Below are 18,863 nucleotides of genomic sequence, written 5' to 3'. Positions count from 1 at the left end.
GTGGATGTCCATTAAGAAAGTAAGTGAGAAGTTGGGTATGCATGTGTACGCCATACGTGGGTATGGGTTTTTGGTCCCTTGGGCTGCCCTTGAATTGACCTCAGACGGGAGACAAACGATGATGTAGGAAGCATGTAGGTGGCGGTCAGGACTGGGCTCCGGTCTGGGCTCCGCTAGGCCTTGCCCCGTTCCTCAGCACGATTTAATCAGCTTCTCTGTCCCTCGGTGTCCTCACCCGTGAAAACAGGGTTGCGGCCATGAGTCCTGTCTGGTCCACCTAATGCCGCTACTTCGAGGACTCTGAGTGCCGTGAAGCACCCGTGCTACAGAAGTTCAGACAGGTAACGTGGGGCATTTCCTCCAAAGATATGTCTAATTATCTTTTTTTTTTTTTAATACAGGATGAGGAATAATCAGTGCCAATTAAAAAACCCACAAGCATTTATCATATTAGCACACGAAACCCTTTTGCGGCAAATGCAGGGGACGCGGTTGGCGGCTGGGCCGGTTATTAGTCGACAAGCCCTGAGGTAGCTGTGGACTCCAGCTTTCCTGTGAAGTGATGGCTGAAGCTCAGTGGCCTGAGTTCAGGCATATCAAGCTTGCGGGGGATCACGGTTCTGTTTTCCTCTCGTGGGGACAGTTGTGCGGGGAGCAAGCTCCGCCCGTGGTCATGAGGAAGGAGGCTCAGCATACGCAAAGGCGGGATCGAGCCTCAGGAGTCCCCCTGGAAATTCTCGAGCATCTACCCCCAAAACCAGAGTCTGCCTACTTTCTGCTTTGTGCTTTCACCTACACCTCTGACTTTACGGGGGGCTGTCCCCCACTACCTCTCTCTGAAAAAAGAGTTAGCTTACAGCTCCAGTTAATAATTCCTGGATGTGACAGTGTTTCAACCTACAAACTCCTTTGGAAATCCTCTAGCCTGCCTGAATAGGTTTTTTCGGCCACATGTGATTGCTCAGAGCCTCCAAACTGTGAGAGGCATGAGATGTTCTAAACTGTCTAAATACAGAGTCCTTTGAGCAGTTAAAAGATTGATTAGAAATTGTATTGGTGAAGGGTTTTTCACTTATTGGGCCAATGTTTGCTGCTAAGTCTCCATACCCCTTACCTACTGTGTCCTTGGCAGTGTATTGATTGATATAATGGGTGTATAGAAATGTAAGTAGTAGCCTCAATGTTTGTAACCTTGGACCCTTGAGTTAATTCTTTTCTTGATTGAGCCCACCTCACCTTTGCCCTATAGGAATGCAGCTTTGTCCAATGCTTTTTTGGAGGCTGGTGCCTGACTTTGGAATAATCACCTTTAGAGAAAGATAAGTTTCTTAAAATGTTAACAGGCCTCCTGGCCAGAAGATGATGCAAATCACCTGAACTTTTGCATATGATAAGTTTGAAAGCCTGGATTCTATTAGGACCAGGAACTGCTGTCCTTGCATGACTCCACCCCTTCCCCCATTATCCTCTATGCACAACTTAAGGTACAAAAAACTACTTTGGAAAATAAAGTGCGGGCCTTGTTCACCGAAACTTGGTCTCCCCATGTCATTCTTTCTTTCACCTTCTAGCTGAATTTTTCCTCTGAGGCGGGGAAGCTCGTCAAGCCTACTAATTTTGCCTGGGCTTCTAAGATCTGACCAGGGAGGCCTTAGTGTCTCCTCTCCTTCGGGAGAACGGGAGGACGCCTGCGGCCTTCGTAGGTGACGTAAATTCCCTGCTTTGGAATTTTATTCAGCCTCTTTTCTCCACTGAATTTCCTCACTGAGCTATCCTCATTCTATTACTCTTTACATCTCTAGTTAATATCTAATTGAAGCTATTGTATCCTGACCCTCGCCAACGCCGTCCCCGCTTCGAATTCCCTGGATCCACCGGGCTGGACCCCGGCACAGTTGAATGAAAAACTTGGGGACTCTGGCCCTAGACACCCTCCAACATGAACTCCAAGTCATCCTCTCAGACTCTCCTCCCCCAGGGGGCCCACAAGGCTGGTCGCTGTGCCCCAGTTCCCCCCGCCTGGAGAAACAGGAGAGTAAATCTAACTGGTGGGATGCTGAGTACAGAGCCTAAAATGTAGGAGTTGAGGCTGCAAAAAGGCTTCTGCTCGTCTCCTATCAGCGATGACATGGTTGACAGGCCCTGGAGAAATGTAGAGACACCGGTGGTCCCATGGGGAGAAGGGGGCACAGGCAAAGGCCCGGGCAGTGGGTGAGGCTTGACCGAGTCCAGGCTGGGCCACTCACGAATGGCACAGCCTTTGGGAATTTTCCTGGATGCTCTGAGCCTTGGTTTCTTTGTCTCTACCATGGCTGTAGTGGTTGAAGTGTGTCCCCCTTCCCGAAACATCTAAATCTGCGGGTACCTGCGAGGGTGACCGCATTTGGAAGCAGGTCTCTGCAGATGACGAAGTTAAGGTGAGGTCATGGGAACGGGGCGGCCACCATCTGATGTGACCGTGCCATGGTCAGACGAGGGTGATGGTCAGACAGGCGTGGGGAGGCGGCCGCTGCAGACCAGGGGAAGGCTGGAAGGAGGCCTCCACTCCCCAAGGGCGCCGAGGATCCTGTCCACGCCAGTGGCTGCGGGGTGGGCAGGGAAACACTCGCCCCCAGAGCCCTCAGTAGGAGCCCAACTTGCTGACACCCTGATTTCAGACTTCTGGCCTCTGACTGCGAGAGAATAAATTTCTGTTGTTTCAAGCTGCCCCAGTGGTGATATATTGTTACGACAGCGCCAGGAAATCAGCACACAGGCTGCAACCCCAGCCTCCCCGTCGCGCTCAGCTGCTGACCGGGACCGGGAGGGCCCCAGGCGTCCCTGCTGCCTGAGCAGCTGGTCCCACATCCTCTGGGTCTGCCAGGCCATGGTGCTCGGTAGGGTGGTCCTCAGCAGGAGAACAAAGGGGTCCCAACAGACCCCAGGCCCCCTCCCTCCTTAATGCTTCTTACTGGCATTTATCTACCATCATTTAGTCACTCAAAAATTTACTAATACCAAGAGCAGGGAAGAGAAAGCGCTCTTGGGCGTGCAGTCCAGTGGGGTCAGGAGACAGAAGCAGGTGTCCATTGTATGATGCGCCCAGCGCATCCCATGAAATATGCAGAAGGCATCCCAAGAGCGGGAGCAGGGCTGTGGAGGTGAGCTGGACGCCAGGGCAGTGTCCTCAGAGGAGGGGAGAGCGTGGCAGGCCGTGGGCACCAGGAAGGGGCGGTCCTGGAGGCCAGCCTGTGACGAGGGTAACAGGATACCAGGGCTACAGGAGCTGTGGGTTCCTAGGTGATGCCGCGTTACGGAGGGAATTTCTTGGAGGGCTTCATGCCACGTGGAGGGCTGGTAATCTACTCCCTGGACACCACTGGCATCGATGGGGTGGGGGTGGGGGCTCTGGAAATGCAGATTCTTGCTGCCCTGGAAACCAGTGATGGGCCCCTGCTGGGAAAGACTGGTGTTTCTTGGACTGTGGAAAAGACACAGCCTCATGACGGCCCCTGGGATCTGAAAGATGTTCCCGAAATCCCACATGGGACTTTCCATGCCACTTCCTAACCGGTTTCTCCTGCCTTTTTTCCTGGCTCTCAGAGTTGCGATTTTCATTCTGTTACCATGTCCGGGAGCTGCTGTCTCCCTGCCACCTGTGCGACCCGGCCTTCCAAGCCACGGATGGCATGGGGCCCGCAGTGCAGGGTCCACCAGGGATCCCCAGGGGACACTCAGCCCTGAGACTCTCCCCGGTCCCACATGCAATGACAAGGGAGGCAGGCAGGCGTGAGGCCTCTAGAGAAGGACCCGGCCATCAGGTCCAAGGGAAACTAGACTCGGGTCCTCGTTGCCCCGCGGAGCCAGCCGGAGGCTGGCTACCAAGATTCCCCTGCAGCGCTTGAGGCGCCCTTTGCCTCCCTTCAGGAAGGGACTGGGAGGAACAGCTGGAAGTTTCCTTCTGCAGGACAGATGCCACTTCTCAAGGGCTGGAGTGACAGGAAGGGGTCTGGGAAAACTGCCTCAGGGAAATTCTTTTTCCCACTCTCTAAGCAGAAGGTAACATTTGTTCATTCTGCTCAGGTTAAATTACCATATTAATTATTCAAGAGACTTAATGCGCTCAAACCAGGATCCGTGTACCGGATCCAAGGGGGAACCAGAAACAAAATCGATGGGTCCAAATGCCTTGGTAGCTGATGAATAATTAAGTCTCCTCCCCCTTGGAGTGAGACTGGGCAAGAAAGTTTACGTGATGTGCGGACAAGACGGATAATAGAGAGATAGACAGATAGCAGGTAGATAATAGACTGGCAGACACACAGACAGACAGGTAGATGACAGATTGACAGAGGGGGAGAGAAGGAGACAGGTTGATAGCTGGATAGATGATAAATAAATAGAATGGTAGGCAGACAGATGATAGATAAAAGACAGAGAGAAAGACAGGAGGGGACCTGGGACCAAGTGCAGCTGAGTCTCTCTGTCCTGAGACCCGGCCAGCTGTGTCTTGGGCGTTAGGAGTCACAGAACTAATTGGGCTTAGAAGTGACCGTGATTTCATGCGTCTTTCAGCCTGACCCCGAGGGAGGGGCCAGGCCCCTGCGGTACTGGGATGGGTTTCACGCCGTCTATTTATATCCAAATCAATTCTAAGTCGGTTGCAGGACTCTCTAATCGAATCTGTTGTCCTTCATCCACAAGATGAGCTGCCCGGCTCTGTGCTCCTGGGGAACCAAGCCCTTCTCCTGGTGGTCGGGCCACTCACCCAGGCAGCCGGTTTTCTGATCAGCTTAGTCTGGGGTGGGCTTGCCCTCTGTACTTCTCTGATGGCCCAATATTTGTTCATGGACAATAGCGCAAAGCGCCCCGGCTGGCCAGATGCTGGGGAGACCTGAGGGTGCCCCACTGCAAGGGATGTCCATCCTGTCACTAAACTTCTTGGAGGAGCCTGGGAGTCCTTGTGGAAAGTGGGAGTGCTAACATGCTCATGACATGTCCTCAGGTCCGGGAGGAAAGCAGGTGAGACATGCACGGCCTCTGAAGGGCGAATGGAGAGGCTGCTCCATCGGCTCAGAGCTGGACTGGAAACCCAGGGCTCACAGAGGCGGGTCCCAGGATCTGCCAGGGACCCTTGGCACCCACCTTCCTCATCAGAACCTTCAGAGTGTGTGCCAAGCACCTAGTTCAGCACCGAGGGGAGCGACACGGCTCCCCAGGACCCCTTGGGCATCATGGGGGAAACTGCCAGCCTGAGCTGCAGAGTGGGCTGTCCCCAGGAGGGGCCCCTCCCTGCCCTGTCAGACCATACCCCCCTCTTGGCCCTCCTGGGCCTCCCCCAACTCTGAGCTGCCCCCGGGGCACTGCCTTGGCGGCTGGAGGCACGGACGTCTGCAGCCCCTGGGATTGTTAGGGACGTGGCTGGGGACCCACCGCCCTGGGCTCCAAAGTTGCATTCACGTGGCCTCCTGACTTCCATTTTCTAACCCTCTGTGTCTTCATCTTTGACATGGAATAAAAAGCGTGCTCACCTAGGAGAGCTGTTGGGGGTCAAACGACGAAAGTGCAAATAAAATCCGCCAGGGCCTCAGCACAACCCTGGCCCAGAGGAGGTGCCTGGTAAGTGTTCAGTCACTAGTTCTCCTCTCACAAGTATTAATGAGTAGTTTATCCAGGCTCGAGAATGTGCCTATTTGCATTGTAAGACACCAAACTCACACCTGCTATGCGCTCTCCTGTGACAGCCGGGGGACAGCCTCACTGGAGAAAAATAGCCATGTGATTAGATCTGGATCCAGTGTACGGGGATCCCAGGCCCCAGACCTGCCTGAGCAGTGGAATCACAGGATCACGAGGTTTTAGAAGTGGAGGGTTTCCTCTCCTCCTGGGAGCAGGAACACGAGCTCTGCGTTCCCTCCCTGCGCCTGGCGAGTGGGGAGGAAAGGTCTGGAGAAGGGAACCACTTGCCCAGGTGATGGAGCTGGTCTGTGACCCATGGTCACAGGTACTGTGGGCAGAGGCCTCGGTCTTGAAACAGGCTCAGTGGGTAGACTCTGGTCCTTGACAGAGTGCCCCAGGATGTGCGCCCATGGCCAGATGGCCAGTCCAGCAGCAGGTGGCGTCAGGGAGCACTCGAGGAAGGAGAAGGCCTGGGCTTGCAGGACAGGAACTGGTGCCATGGCCTGCTGGGAACCATGAATCAGCAATTGTATTTCTCCGGTTCTGAGTTACATAAAGCAGCCTTCAGCCATAACTGGAGCCTGCAGAACTCACCCATCATCCGTGGTAATGTTCTGTATTATTTCCATTTTAATTAGAAACAATTGATTATGCTTCTTGCTCACCCGTCCTCCTTACCCCTAGCTCAGTGCTTTAGATAATGCCTTTCTTTAATGGCTGCCCCAGGGGGTTGCTGAAGAGGACAGTCGTATCTCAACACGCAGTTCCCATGGCAGCAGGACAGTGAGGAAACTGGCAGGCAGTAGAGGGCGCTGGGAGCTTGCTGTGCCCCTGGGAGGAAGCAGGAGGCAGGGCATGGGGAGTTCACACTGTGTGGTCAAAGATGCCCTGTGGTTCCCCATCTTGTACATCACCAGATTTCTGATAAATGTCCTATGAGAGACTGCATGAGAAGCACATGGGTATTCTGACCAGTTCTTGCCCTAGACGTCCTGACTTCAGGGGACTAGTTCTGTACAATTTAGAAAAAAAAAAAAGAACCTGCTAACCCGATTTTTCTTCTTTTCATCCAGCACCAGCCACACACTGCTGGTAAAAGACGCCCTGTAGCACAGACAGCTGCCCATTCACTAGCAACTTGCTTCCTCTCTTTCTGGGGCTTAATTAGATCATTCCCAGCTGCTTTTGGTGCCAGGTATGGCCAGGTTGACAGGTTGACTTCCCTGGTGGCACAGACGGTAAAGCATCTGCCTACAATGTGGGAGACCCAGGTTCGATCCCTGGGTCAGGAAGATCCCCTGGAGAAGGAAATGGCAACCCACTCCAGTACTCTTGCCTGGAGAATCCCATGGACAGAGGAGCCTGGTGGGCTACAGTCCACGGGGTCACAAGAGTCGGACACGGCTGGGCGACTTCACTTCTCTTTATAGCCACGTGGCTGTGCTCTAGGCAGCAGGTGTGAGCAGAAGGGCTGAGCTTCACTTAGGGTCTGGGGCCCAAGTTATCCTACCTCTAGCCAGATGTGGATCCTGGGAGGACCTGGGTAGCAGAGCCATGAGAAGGGAGGCTCCAGGGGACTCTCCCTGGATCCTGTGAAGCCTGCCTCCATGTGCTACGTGAGAAGTCAATTCCCACCAAGGTCCAGCCAGGGCACAGGTGGCTCTGTCTGTTCTCTGGTATTTGTGGAGTCACTCCCTCATGCCAGGCGCAGGACCAGGTGAGTGGCAGCTGAGGCCAGGGGGTGGGGCCCTGCCCTCATGCAGGTGTGGCAGACAGGCAATGAGGAGTCACCCCCGGCAAGTGAACTGTCAGGAGGAGACGCAGGGATGGTGACGGTGCCGCGGGCCCGGAGGTTCGGCGCTGGTGAAGGGCCCCTGGAAGACAGGCCCTCCTGCTGAGGTCCGGGGACGCAGAGGAGGGTCCTGGAGGGTGGGCGGAAGGGTCCCCCAGAGCAGTGAACGTCCTGGAGGCGGGGACACGCTGGGCAGGCTCACGGGCCCGAGGGAAGGCAGTGTGGTGGCAGCTGGGAGGGACAGTGGGGGACCGATGGGATGGGGCGGCTGTGGTGCAGCCCTCCTCTCAGGCCACAGTTTGGCATCCGTGAGTGCGGAGCCAGCCCCTCAGATGAGCGTCGGGCTGGTGGGCTGCACACAGCACGGTGACCGGCCCAGAGCCGCCCGCTCCTTTCTCCCAGCCATCTGCTCCTGGGAGAGGCCCAGGGCATCCGTGACCCCCGCTTTTGCCTGAAGCAGTGGCCTGAGGACAACAGATGACTCCAATAATTGCCTCCTTTCCAGCCGCAGGCAGTGATGAATGGGCCCTGAATCCGCGTGGTTTCACGAATCGATACTGTAATATCTTTATACTGGCGGGGAGTGAGGTGAGGAAGTAGAGCACAGCCTTTGAATCTTCCCTCCGGGCCCGCAGAGGCCACGACCTCTGGGCACTTGCAGGCGCGTGTCTGTGAGGGAGGCGAGCGGACTCGGTGGACGGGGTGTGAGACCAGGCGCCCAGGGCCAGCCTGGGCAGGGTCTCTCGTCCTGGGCTCTCATCACGGACAATGTGAAGAGCTCTATGAAGTGCCAAGTGGCCAGCACGTGCATCCAGTAGTCGTGATGGCAGAGAGCTGAGTCCTGGGGATGCGTTCTGCAGCGTCCCCATCCTCAGATGGTGATGAGACCTCAGGCAGCTAACCTGGTCCCACTCTGACAGGTGACATCGCTGGCTCCTAAAAGATGAAGTTATAGACTCAAGGCCATGCCTTAAGTTGGGATCAGAATAATTTTCCAGAACATTTGCTCTGAGCTTCACTTTGCCCACCGAGAGGGTTCAGGAAACAGCAGCTCGCTGCTCTGAGTCAGCTCGGAAAGTGCTCTGCCCGTGGGACCAAGGAGCGGGATGTGGAACAGGGGCCCAGAGGTGGGGCTCTGCCCACATCCCATCTGTGTCTTCAAGAGGAAAACCGGAACACCCTCTTGTCATAGCAAACATCCATCCATCTCCATTTCCTCCCCACCAGAGCACCTAGGGTGAGAAATTGACTTGTTTGCCATTGCACCGAGACTGAAATAAATGACACTATTTCCTGCTCATCTTGTGAGTGATGTTTTCTTCTTTAAAAAAGAAGCATCACTGTCTCCTTCTGTTTGCTCAGCTGTGTGGGTTACTCATTTGTTCAGATAAGTCCTCCGAGAGCAGATGTCCCAAGCTCCTAGCCAATAGAGTGATCAGAGACCAGCACATCCATCTGCTGGTCAGTGACACACCCTTCATCACCCTCTGCGGAGAGAGCCTGGGCTCTGACAGAGGGAACTGTGTGCACTGCCCTCCACTGAGAAGGAGGTACCCAGCTTGGTCATGAAGACACAGCTCCTGATCTCAGGGCCTCATCCAGTCTGATGGAGGAGGCGGTTCCTGATCTGCTGGACAGATGGAGGGGATTCAGCCCCTGATCCATAGCCCCTGGCCTGATGCTCAGATGGGAGTGATATATCTCCTCATCTGCTGGTCAGATGCAGGACATACCACCTGCCAAATCTTATGGTCAGATGGGGGACCCTCTGCCTCTCTTTCTGCTGCTCAGATGTGGGAGATGCAGTCTCTAGTCTTCATGATTCCCTGGTTGGAGCAGAAAGGCAAGATTCTTTCTTCTGAGAGCCTGGCCTCCCAGGGAAACCACAGCCTCCAGGGGGCTACACAGTCTTACAGAGGTTGGAAACCCCTTGGGCCCTACCCACCAGGTACCCTGCGGTCTAAAGAGGAGGGTCAGCACCTGCCCATGGAGAGGCATAGGGATGGTGTCAAGACAGGCAGATTACTGCTCCAAAGACAACCAGCATCTGCCAGGGCTGAGGGGGTGGTTGCCTGGTTTGGTTTTATTGACTCTGGAGGGAGCCAAGAGGCACTTAGCCAACTGGTTGAAAGGGGAAAATCCAGATGTTCTCAGTCGCACTCTTACTGAGCAGCACATGTGGCAGATCCTGGGTGATGGACTCAGTGTCCTTCTGAGTCTGACCCTGGGCTGTGGCCGGGGTCCCCAGGGCGGCTGGGCTGAAGGACTGCCCAGGAAGCACTGTGAAGGCTGTGATGAAAACCCTGGGATTGGGTGGGGGTGGGGTTGAGGGGAGACCCGTGTTATATCTTCAGTAAGAACTCAAGCCTTACCTGATGGGCTCTGCTGGAGAGTATCCCAGAACCCCTTAACCAGTCCCCCCACAGAACACCCATCCCTGGAGAGCTCAGGGCACGGATACCCCTCTAGGACTGAAGAATGAGCCATGACCTTCATCCAATCTCGATGTCCAGGACTCTGACAGGTTTCTGGGAAAGACTCATCAGAAACGCTGTAATTCCTGGACAGTCCAGGGCCGGAGAGGGGCAGAAAGAGAAGCTAAAGTCTATCTCCAGGAAAGCGGCTCCATGAGCTCTCCATGGTACTGAAACCATCTGCTTTCCCTGGCACTGGGTCTGTGTTACAACTTCTCTCCCGCCTGGGGCCACTGTGAGCCCTGATCAGAGTGGGTGCCTCTTGACCTGTGGTTGTAGGGCAGCCCCATAGGACCTCCTGCCCAGAAGTACCTTCCCTCAGGATCCTGAAGCCCCTCATGGGTGTCTGCACACTGGAATGTGAGGTCACTGGGTCAAAGACCCAGGACCATTTTCTCTTCCCTGCACAGAATTCTACACAGTGTCCTGAGTCCTTCAATGCTTGGTCAACAGTTTTGGGTGCAGTGGGCAGAGATTACATAGAGCCCACCTGATCCTTGGACCCGTTTCTTATCTAGCCCAGTGAGAGGTGAAAAAGGAGAAACAGCATGTAATAGATAAAAAGAGGACTCACAAAGAGTTTTCCATGATCTAGTTTTACTTACATTTCACCTTTCTAATAGACCCTCCAGTCTTTGCCTTTATGGTTATCAGAGTCCCCATGGCTTCCTGAGTGTGGTCTGAGGTCCACTGAGGCCTGGTCGCCAGCCTTCCTCTGAAGGTTAGAGCGTGCAGCTGACAGAAGCCAGTAACAAAGCCCAAACGCCTGCATCAGCGAGGGGCAGGGTTTCAAGAGCCAGCCTCAAGTATCCAGCTTCTCTCTATCGTTTTTGGCCCAAACTCATATTCAATAAAGCTGCAGGCTGCCTTCCCCAGTCATCTGGTCCGATCCCCTCCTCCTGAGTGCCCACGGCATCTCGCTTTCTGGAGCATGTGTCTGAGTGCACCATTTTCATATTTGCTTTATTCTCTAATTGCCTGAGTATTCATCTTTCTGCAAGATCAATGTCTGATTCATCTTCATACCCTTCATCACCTAGCACAGGAACCTGCTTGACCTTTTAAGAAGTTACTGAATGACTGAGCAGCTCCTATGACTCCTGCTCCTAGTTTACTGATAACAAGAGTGTCATTAGGTGCCATGTCAAGTCCATTTTAGCGTTATCACTTCTGTTTGTGCTCCAGAGAATTCCAAGAGGCCTAATGGAGAGTATTCTCAGTTTATACGGAGAGCACAGAGAAGTTAAGGAAGCTGCCTGAGGTCACACAGCCCAGCCAGTTCGTTCCCAGAGCCTGTGCTTTCTGAAAAGAAACAAATGGAACCCAAGCAAGTAAGTTGGTTTAGTGACTGTAGGTGAATGGAGCAGGAAATAAAGTCAGGCCTGTCTTCCTAATAGACTCTCGTAGAAATCTGAGGCATTATAGACCTTCTGGCCCAAAAGAAGGATTTTATAAATGAGGCTTTGCACGAATGGGTGAAGAGGAAGTACTCTGCACTTGGCTACAAGCAGATCAGCCATGAACAGCGCCTGGGCTTCTCCACCTGTCACCAGGGACCTGCAGAGTCACAGCACGCGGGTATTTGGGAAGCTGGTAGACTCCACGCACGTACGATGCCTTGGGTCACTGAGGTGCTTGTGTTTCTAAAATGAAGTGGTCATAGTAGGTAATGGACCGCGTTTGCAGAACGTGGTGGCATTTTTACAATTTTTACAAAAACGTGTGTTCAGCTGGTGTATTTATTAGGCTACGGGTTCCTTTGTACATGATGGAGAATCTGAATTTTGAGCGACTTCAACACGTGTAAGTGCAGCAGAAGTGAGCCAAGGAAGCCCAGGGAGCAGGGCACGGGGCACGTTCAGGCGCGGCTCTCACTGAGCACGTCCACCCTTCAATGTGGGGGAGACAAGGGCAGAGGGGTAGGTCTGGCCCCTCTTTCAAGGTCACAACCTCTGCTCCCATCTGAGGACATGAGTGAGTTCACAGGAGCGCTCTGAGCCGCACAGGGAGACAATGCCCTCTTGTTGGGCGGCAGGTACCCTGGAGAAAACTGGAGAGGAGCCGAGAGTGGGCACCGGGCGCAGCCTCCCCCACGAGCTGGCCAGTAGGAGCCTGTGTGGTCTCCCCAGCGCTCTCATCTGCCCTGTCTCTGCCTCACCTGCTATCCACGCGACGCTGTCAGATCCCGCAGCATCCTAGTAACCTGGGCAGGGCTGTGGCTGGTCCTCAGCATCCAGATGAGGCGGTGGACATCCAGGGACTCTGGCCCGTCCCAGGTCAGCAGTAAGCCCTGGCTCCCAGCTGCTAGTGGCTCCCCGTGAGTGCAAGCAGTGCGTTCACCACTGGGTCCGGGCCTCTCCCTAGCCTTTGCGAAGCCTGATGAACTGACTCAACGTGCAGAGCCTGCGCCTTGGTCCGAGGGCCAGCCTGCGGTTGGCATGGGGGCGGCGGGTGAGGCAGGCACACGCGCTAGCCTTGACACTGAAGGCAGCAGCTGTCTCGCCTTAGGGGTTGTCTCATTTTCATCGGCCCGTCCCTCCGCTCCCTGCCCAGCCCAGGTATCTCGTGGGCACAGCCAGTCCTGGGCCTCTGCCAGGGCGGGAAAGGCAGCAGGACGGGGGCCGGTGGGCGCAGGCCTCTGGAGATGGGGGTGCGGGGGAGCCGGGCCTCTGGAGACGGGGTTAGGGGGAACCAGGCCTCTGGAGATGGGGGTGCGGGGGAGCCGGGCCTCTGGCAGGGAAGTCCCATCATCCTCCCAGGCCCAGCCCGTACACCCTCGGGGCATCCTTCTCACCCCACTGTGGGAGTAGGTGCAGCTCTCCCCACTCCTCGGTCACATCTGGGCACAAAACAGAGCCTGGCGTGGAGGCTCTGTCTGGGACTGAGGGAGCGGATCAATAAGTGATTAATGATAGCCTGGCCCAGGAGGATGTGTGGCTGGATGCTGACCGCTTAGACTCAAAGAGGGTCCCCATCTCCTGTGCGGTGTTTAGTGTTTCAACCTTCACAGTGGGCTTTTCTTCCTTTTGAATTATATTCCAAGTGCATTTGACTATAAATAAGAATTCAAAGTTTGAAAACCGTCGGTTCCTCGGGGTGGTGGCTGTGGCTGGCTTCCTCTGGCCCTGATGGTTCGCGGTATCCTGACCAGCGGCCCACTCAGAAGGGAGCAGTGTGTGCCCGGTGGTCAGGGCAGCTCTTGACTCAAGTGTGGCCGCGGTCCCAGCACTGGCCCTCCTGGCCCGGGCGCCGTGGGCGAGGTCATGTCCTTTCTCCATGCCTGTTTCCTCATCTCAGACGTGGTCTGACTGAGCTGAAGCGGTGGAGGCCTGGGCCCGGCTCCAGGCAGCCCCAGAGGGATTGGATTCCATCTCATGGACTCACCCTGAGGGCCCCTCCCCGGGGTGATGTGCTGAGGGGTGGGGGGCGTGGGTCTCATGGGCCTTACTTCATCTCAGACACCCCGTGGCCCCACAGAGTCACCCCACACCACAGACACAGCCTGCTTGTCCCCTGCCAGGGGCCTGGGTGGGCAAGAGATGTGGGTGCTTAAGGAGATATGAAGTCACGTGTCTCAAAGAGAAGCTTCTGGTTAGTCCTGTGTCATTAAGCATCACTTAATTATTAAAAATTAATACCCTTACAACTGTGTGCGACACGTCTGATTACAGATACTTGAAGTCCGTAAATATGTTTAAAGGACCAATTACTGCTTCATTAAGGGACACCACTGATGACAGGTCATACCCCGGAGACCCTCAGGGCAGAGTGAATGCACGGCTGGGTCCCCTCCCGCGTCTTGCTCAGTCCTGCTCCCCTCGGGGCACCCCTGCCCTCAGATCACATCCCCTGCAGGAGGAGCCTTCCAGGTGCTCCGGGCAGAGCACCTGGCTGTCCCATCTTCTCTCTCGACTGTCGTCAGTGGGTTTGCCCCACCCCCGACCCCAAGCACTCTATCCTGGCTCCTCTCCTCGCCCTTTCTTTCTCTCCCCCTTCTTTTCTCCCCAGCTTTATAGAGGTCTAATAGACAAATAAAAAGGGTGTATACTTACGGTCGCATGACACATTTAAACACTGTGAAATGCTCACACAACCAAGCTAATTAGCTCACCCATCTCCTGACAAGGTCTCACCACTTCCTTCTTTTTCTCTTTTGTTTTGGTAACAACAGTGAGGATCTGCTCTCTCAGTGACTTTCAAGCACACGATACAGTATTTCCGGCTCTGGTCATCTGTGCCTTAGAGCCCAGACTCACTCATCCCACACTAGGACTTGGTGCCTGACCACCTCCCTGCCCCCCACCTCACCCCAGCCCCAGTGACCGGCAGCCTGCCCCCTGCTCCTGTGGGTTCCTGTATTTCAGATTCCACATCTAAGTAGTATTTGTTTGTCTCTGACTTCTCTCAATCTAAAGTCAATCCTAAAGGAAATCCTAAAGGAATCCAGTCAATACTAAAGGAAATCAGTCTTGAATATTCATTGGAAGGGCTGATGCTGAAGCTGAAACTCCAATACTCTGGCCACCTGATGTGAAGAACTGACTCATTGGAAAAGACCCTGATGCTGGGAAAGATTGAAGGCAGGAGGAGAAGGGGATGACAGAGGATGAGATGGTTGGATGGCTTCACCGACTTGATGGACATGAGTTTGAGCAAGCTCTGGGAGTTGGTGATGGACAGGGAGGCCTGGCGTGCTGCGATCCATGGGGTCGCAAAGAGTCGGACACGACTGAGCGACTGAATTGACTAACTTCTCTCACTCAGCATGAAGCTCTCAAGGCCCATCCATGCTGATGCAAAAGCAGGATTTCCTTCTTTCTGAGGCTGAGTAACAGACCACTGTGACTCACATACCACGTTTTCTCGTCTAGTCATCGTGCATGAACACGTGGGTTGCCTGCACTTCTCGGCTCTTGTGGAAGATGCTGTTGTGGACATCCTCTCGGTCAGTCAGTCTGTCTCCCCTTATTTCTTTCCCTTCCCCTCTCTCCCTGCATTAACCCCATGGTGCCGTGGTAGGCATGTCTGTGGGCTCTGTGTGCAGTGCTGCTGGGCCCAGGGTCAGCCTCTGCAGCGTTCTGATGTCGGGCACTTGGGTAATTTCCACTTTGACCAGATCTGCTGATGGGGAGGCTGACACATGGCCCGGAGGCCCAGGCAGGTGAAGGGCCTGATCACAGTCATGTGAGTGGAGGGTAAAGACCCAGGGGGCTCGGAGCTCTGTGCTCCTTGAATCAGCCCAGGGCCCCGCTTAGGGCCAAAGCAGACCCCCTGTCAGTTCTGGGTCCCCTGTCAGGTCTCAGGGGTGGAGGACTCAGGCCACACTGTTTAGAGACACAGGTGGGTGGACTTGCAGGTGGGAAAAGGCACTGATGTATTTCTAACCCATGGGGTGGTCCATGCATGTGTGCACACACATGTACACGTGCACCATGCACACACACACACTCACACACACAGGTACAACCCCCACCCCCCACCCCATCCAGAGGTCTGGAGATGCTCATCTAGGATGACTTCACTCCTTTCATGTTTGGAGTAAAATAGCTTCTCTCCCAAGGGCCCTGGGACTCCAGCTTACCAAGCTTGGGCCCGTCCACTGGAGATGTCCTTGGGCCCTGTTGGGAGACCTTAACTAAATTATTATGTGTGACAAGGACTTGTACTTGGTGTCTGTTCTGGGCAGGAGGGTGGTGGAAGGATGGGGCAAGTGGGGGAGCTGGGAGGGTGGGCTGTGGTCAGGAGGAGCCCCTGGGCCTTCAGGGGCATGCTTGGCTCCAGCTCGATCATGTCCGCTCCTGGGTTCTCGGCGGGCTGAGCATCTGTTTGTAAGGTGGGGCTGGAGGTCACGCGGGTGCCGGTCACGGGGGAGGTGGGGGGTTGGGGCAGCCCCTGTGGCACTCGGAGGCCAGTGGAGGGCGGGTGTTAGGTGACCCCTGGGGACAGAGCACAGAGAGAAGCAGATGAGCCAACAAATGAGGCTATTTATGAAAATTTAAAATATGGACACAAGTCATGGTGTACATTTTGCCAGAGCATAATCGCACAAAAAAAATCCACCTTAAGCCCATTAGATGATGACCTGTAGAGTGGAAAGGGACAGACAAGGACAAGCAGCGGAGTGGTGGGGAGAAGGGCCCTGTGTGGACTTGCACACGGGCTGGGCTCCCCGAGACGCGCTGGCCGGGGGCGGAGGTCAGGGGGAGGTGACGGCTGCTGGTCCCTGGCTGCCTGCCTGCCAGGAGTTACTCAGAGGTCTCCCACTGGCGAGGACGGGCTGGGCAGCCTTTGCTTCATGCTGATGGTCCCCTCCGGAGGCCAGGACTGGTGGGGCTTGTTCTCACTGCTCTTCATTCACTCCATTTCTTGCTTTCTTTGTAAGTGCTGGACAGTGTCACCCTGAGTCAGGCTGTGTTGTGTGTCGGGGCCCAGGATGGCAGGAGCTCCCCTGCCTGCCCAAGGAATTCAGAGGAGGCAGTTGAGCAGGAAGAGAGCACCTGGAAGACTGCCTGGAGGAGGCGGCACCTACAAAGTCCAAGCAGTGAGGCCGAAGGGCTGCGAGAGAACCCTGGCTGGGTGAGGGTCCAGGGCTGGGGGCTGAGATTCCACCCTCTCCTGGTTTTCCAACTCTCAGGGGCTCATTGAAGAGCATCAACCTCATGAGGATTACAGGAGGGAATGCCTGAGAGTCTGGTGCCTGGGGGCCTGCGTGTTCCCCTCTGCTGCTGGGGTGGGGTCCAGGGTACTCCTCCTCTCTCCTCACACCCTCTCTGCAGCAGCCAGCCTCCTCTGTCTGCCTGCGAGCCCTAGTCTGCCTCTGCTCCCCTCGCAGGCCTCGCCCAGGGGACCCCGTGGGCACACCCGTAGGAGACACACTGGGAGCCTCCCCTCCAGCAGCCCAGGCACAGGGGTCCTGGTCCTCAGGTGGAACTGGACCCAGGGCACACAGAGACCTGCTCGCCTCCCCCAGCCTTTCTCTCAGCCTCACATCCAACAGGCCAGGAAGTCTGCATGGACCAACCCACTGGCCTGCGTGTGTCAGCCTGGACTGGACCATCCGAGCGGCCTCCTCACTGCGTGGCCTGTGGCCTGTTCCCCCTATGCTGACGTCCTTCCCAGTGGCCTGCCCCCACGGGAGTCCAGAGATGGACTCCAGCTCGGCCTGTGCCCGCCCCTCTGCACCTCCGTCTCCAGCAGTGTCAAGCTGCTTGAGGTTCTTCCACGAATATACAGAACACAGTGGGGAGGATATTACTTCCCTGAGCTTGTACGCCGTTGTTCCATTTTCTTTTTTCTTTTTTTTTCCCTTGTTCCATTTTCTTGAATGGCTTTATGCCCCACCTGGCAAACTCCTATTCATCCCCTAAAACCCTGCCAACACGTCCACCTGTTGTGATGCCCACAGACAGGCTTCAGTTCTCACGCCCTGTGCTCAGACGGCTTCATTTTCCCTGTATCCTAATTACTTGTTCACCTGCCTGTCTCCTCCATCAGATCAAGGGTTTCTAGAAGGCAAAGCCACACATGCGTTTCCTTAGCTGAGGTCAGCCTCAGACCCCTGATCTACAGGCATGTCCCTGAGTGGACACGTAGAGGGAGCAGAGGTGCTCGCGGTTCTGTGTGTGACTCGTCCTCGTGACAAGGCTGGAGCGGTCAAGGTCAGGTCTGCGGCTCGTCACACTGACACCATCTCGGGGAAAAGGACAGTGTGTCTCCGGACTCACTGCCAGCTCGGTGACCCGCCAAGTTCAGGCAGGACAGCCGCTCAAACTAGGTCAGAGGCCCGGCCGCCCACCTGGTTGCAAGGAGCATGCTTCATGATTGCAGCAAAGAGTTAAGCTTGCGTGTGATTATTCATCCATTTGGCTAATTAGATTTTAATAGGGCCTGCACACTGCACCCTGCAGCGCTGCAAGACGAATTTAAACGGGCTTTGCCAGGAAGCATGTTGGTGTTGGACACTGACCAGAGGCTGGAGCAGGGTGGGGGACAGGGAGGCGGGGCACAGGCAGCAGGGCCTCTGCCTCTTCCCGTCTCTTCCAGTCTCTTCTGTCACCCCGGGGCCAGCGTTTATTACCTCCCACCCTCCTTCCTGCCTGGGGCGCCCCATGGGCCAGCTCTGAAGACAGTGGTGAGCTGACCTTCCCCTTGAAGGCACATTGTCTGATGATGGAGGAAGACACCAATGACGAGTTGCATTCCACACAGAGGTCCCTTCCCGGGAGTACTGGACTTGTGTGAACTCATTAGATACTTTCCTCATCCCTTCCCGCATCCTACACACCGGGAGATCAGGGCACAGAGAAGCTAAGAGCTTGGCCCAAGGTCGCACAGCGACCAGTGGAAGGAGCCAGGATTCTCGCTCAGGCTGCCCACTGGCGGGGCTGTGTGCTTACCTGCCTGTCTTACTGCTTCTCCGTCTCTGCCAAATGCATAGGGCACGGTGGTGCTAGGGTTCAGAGACAAGTTAGCAGGTGTCCAGATTTAGACTTCGGGCGAGTCAGGGGAGGCTTGGACCAAGATTCAAATCTACAGGAAGAGTGTGCAGTCGAGGGGAAAGGAGGTGCAAAGGGCCTGAGGTGGGCAGCCCCTTGGTGAGTGGGAGGGTGGGAGAAAGTGAGTAAAAGTCTGCCTGCACTGGGACGGGGGTGGGATCAGACCAGAGCAGGAGGCCTGGGATGTGGGCTGCAGGGGCCTGCAAGCAGGGGGCACAGTCCTTAGAAGGGCAGGACTAGGGTCCTGCTCAGCTCTCTTCCTCTGGGAAGCCCCCTAGGTCTCACTTTCCAGAAGGAGGGGGACTGAGCTGGCCTTTGGCAGCCTCTGTCTCTGCATTCCTGTCCCCGAGTCTCGGGCTGACTCCAGGCGTTGGTGCTTCAGCTTCCTGTGCTTGTGCCAGGGTGGTGTGGGTACCACTTCTGGCTGGGCCCAGCCACCCGCGT

The sequence above is a fragment of the Bos grunniens genome, chromosome 14, assembly GCF_055505025.1.
Source record: "Bos grunniens cultivar Pamir isolate PY7600 chromosome 14, Bosgru_T2T1.0, whole genome shotgun sequence".
Classification (NCBI taxonomy): Eukaryota; Metazoa; Chordata; class Mammalia; order Artiodactyla; family Bovidae; genus Bos; species Bos grunniens.
This window is presented reverse-complemented; position numbering follows the sequence as displayed.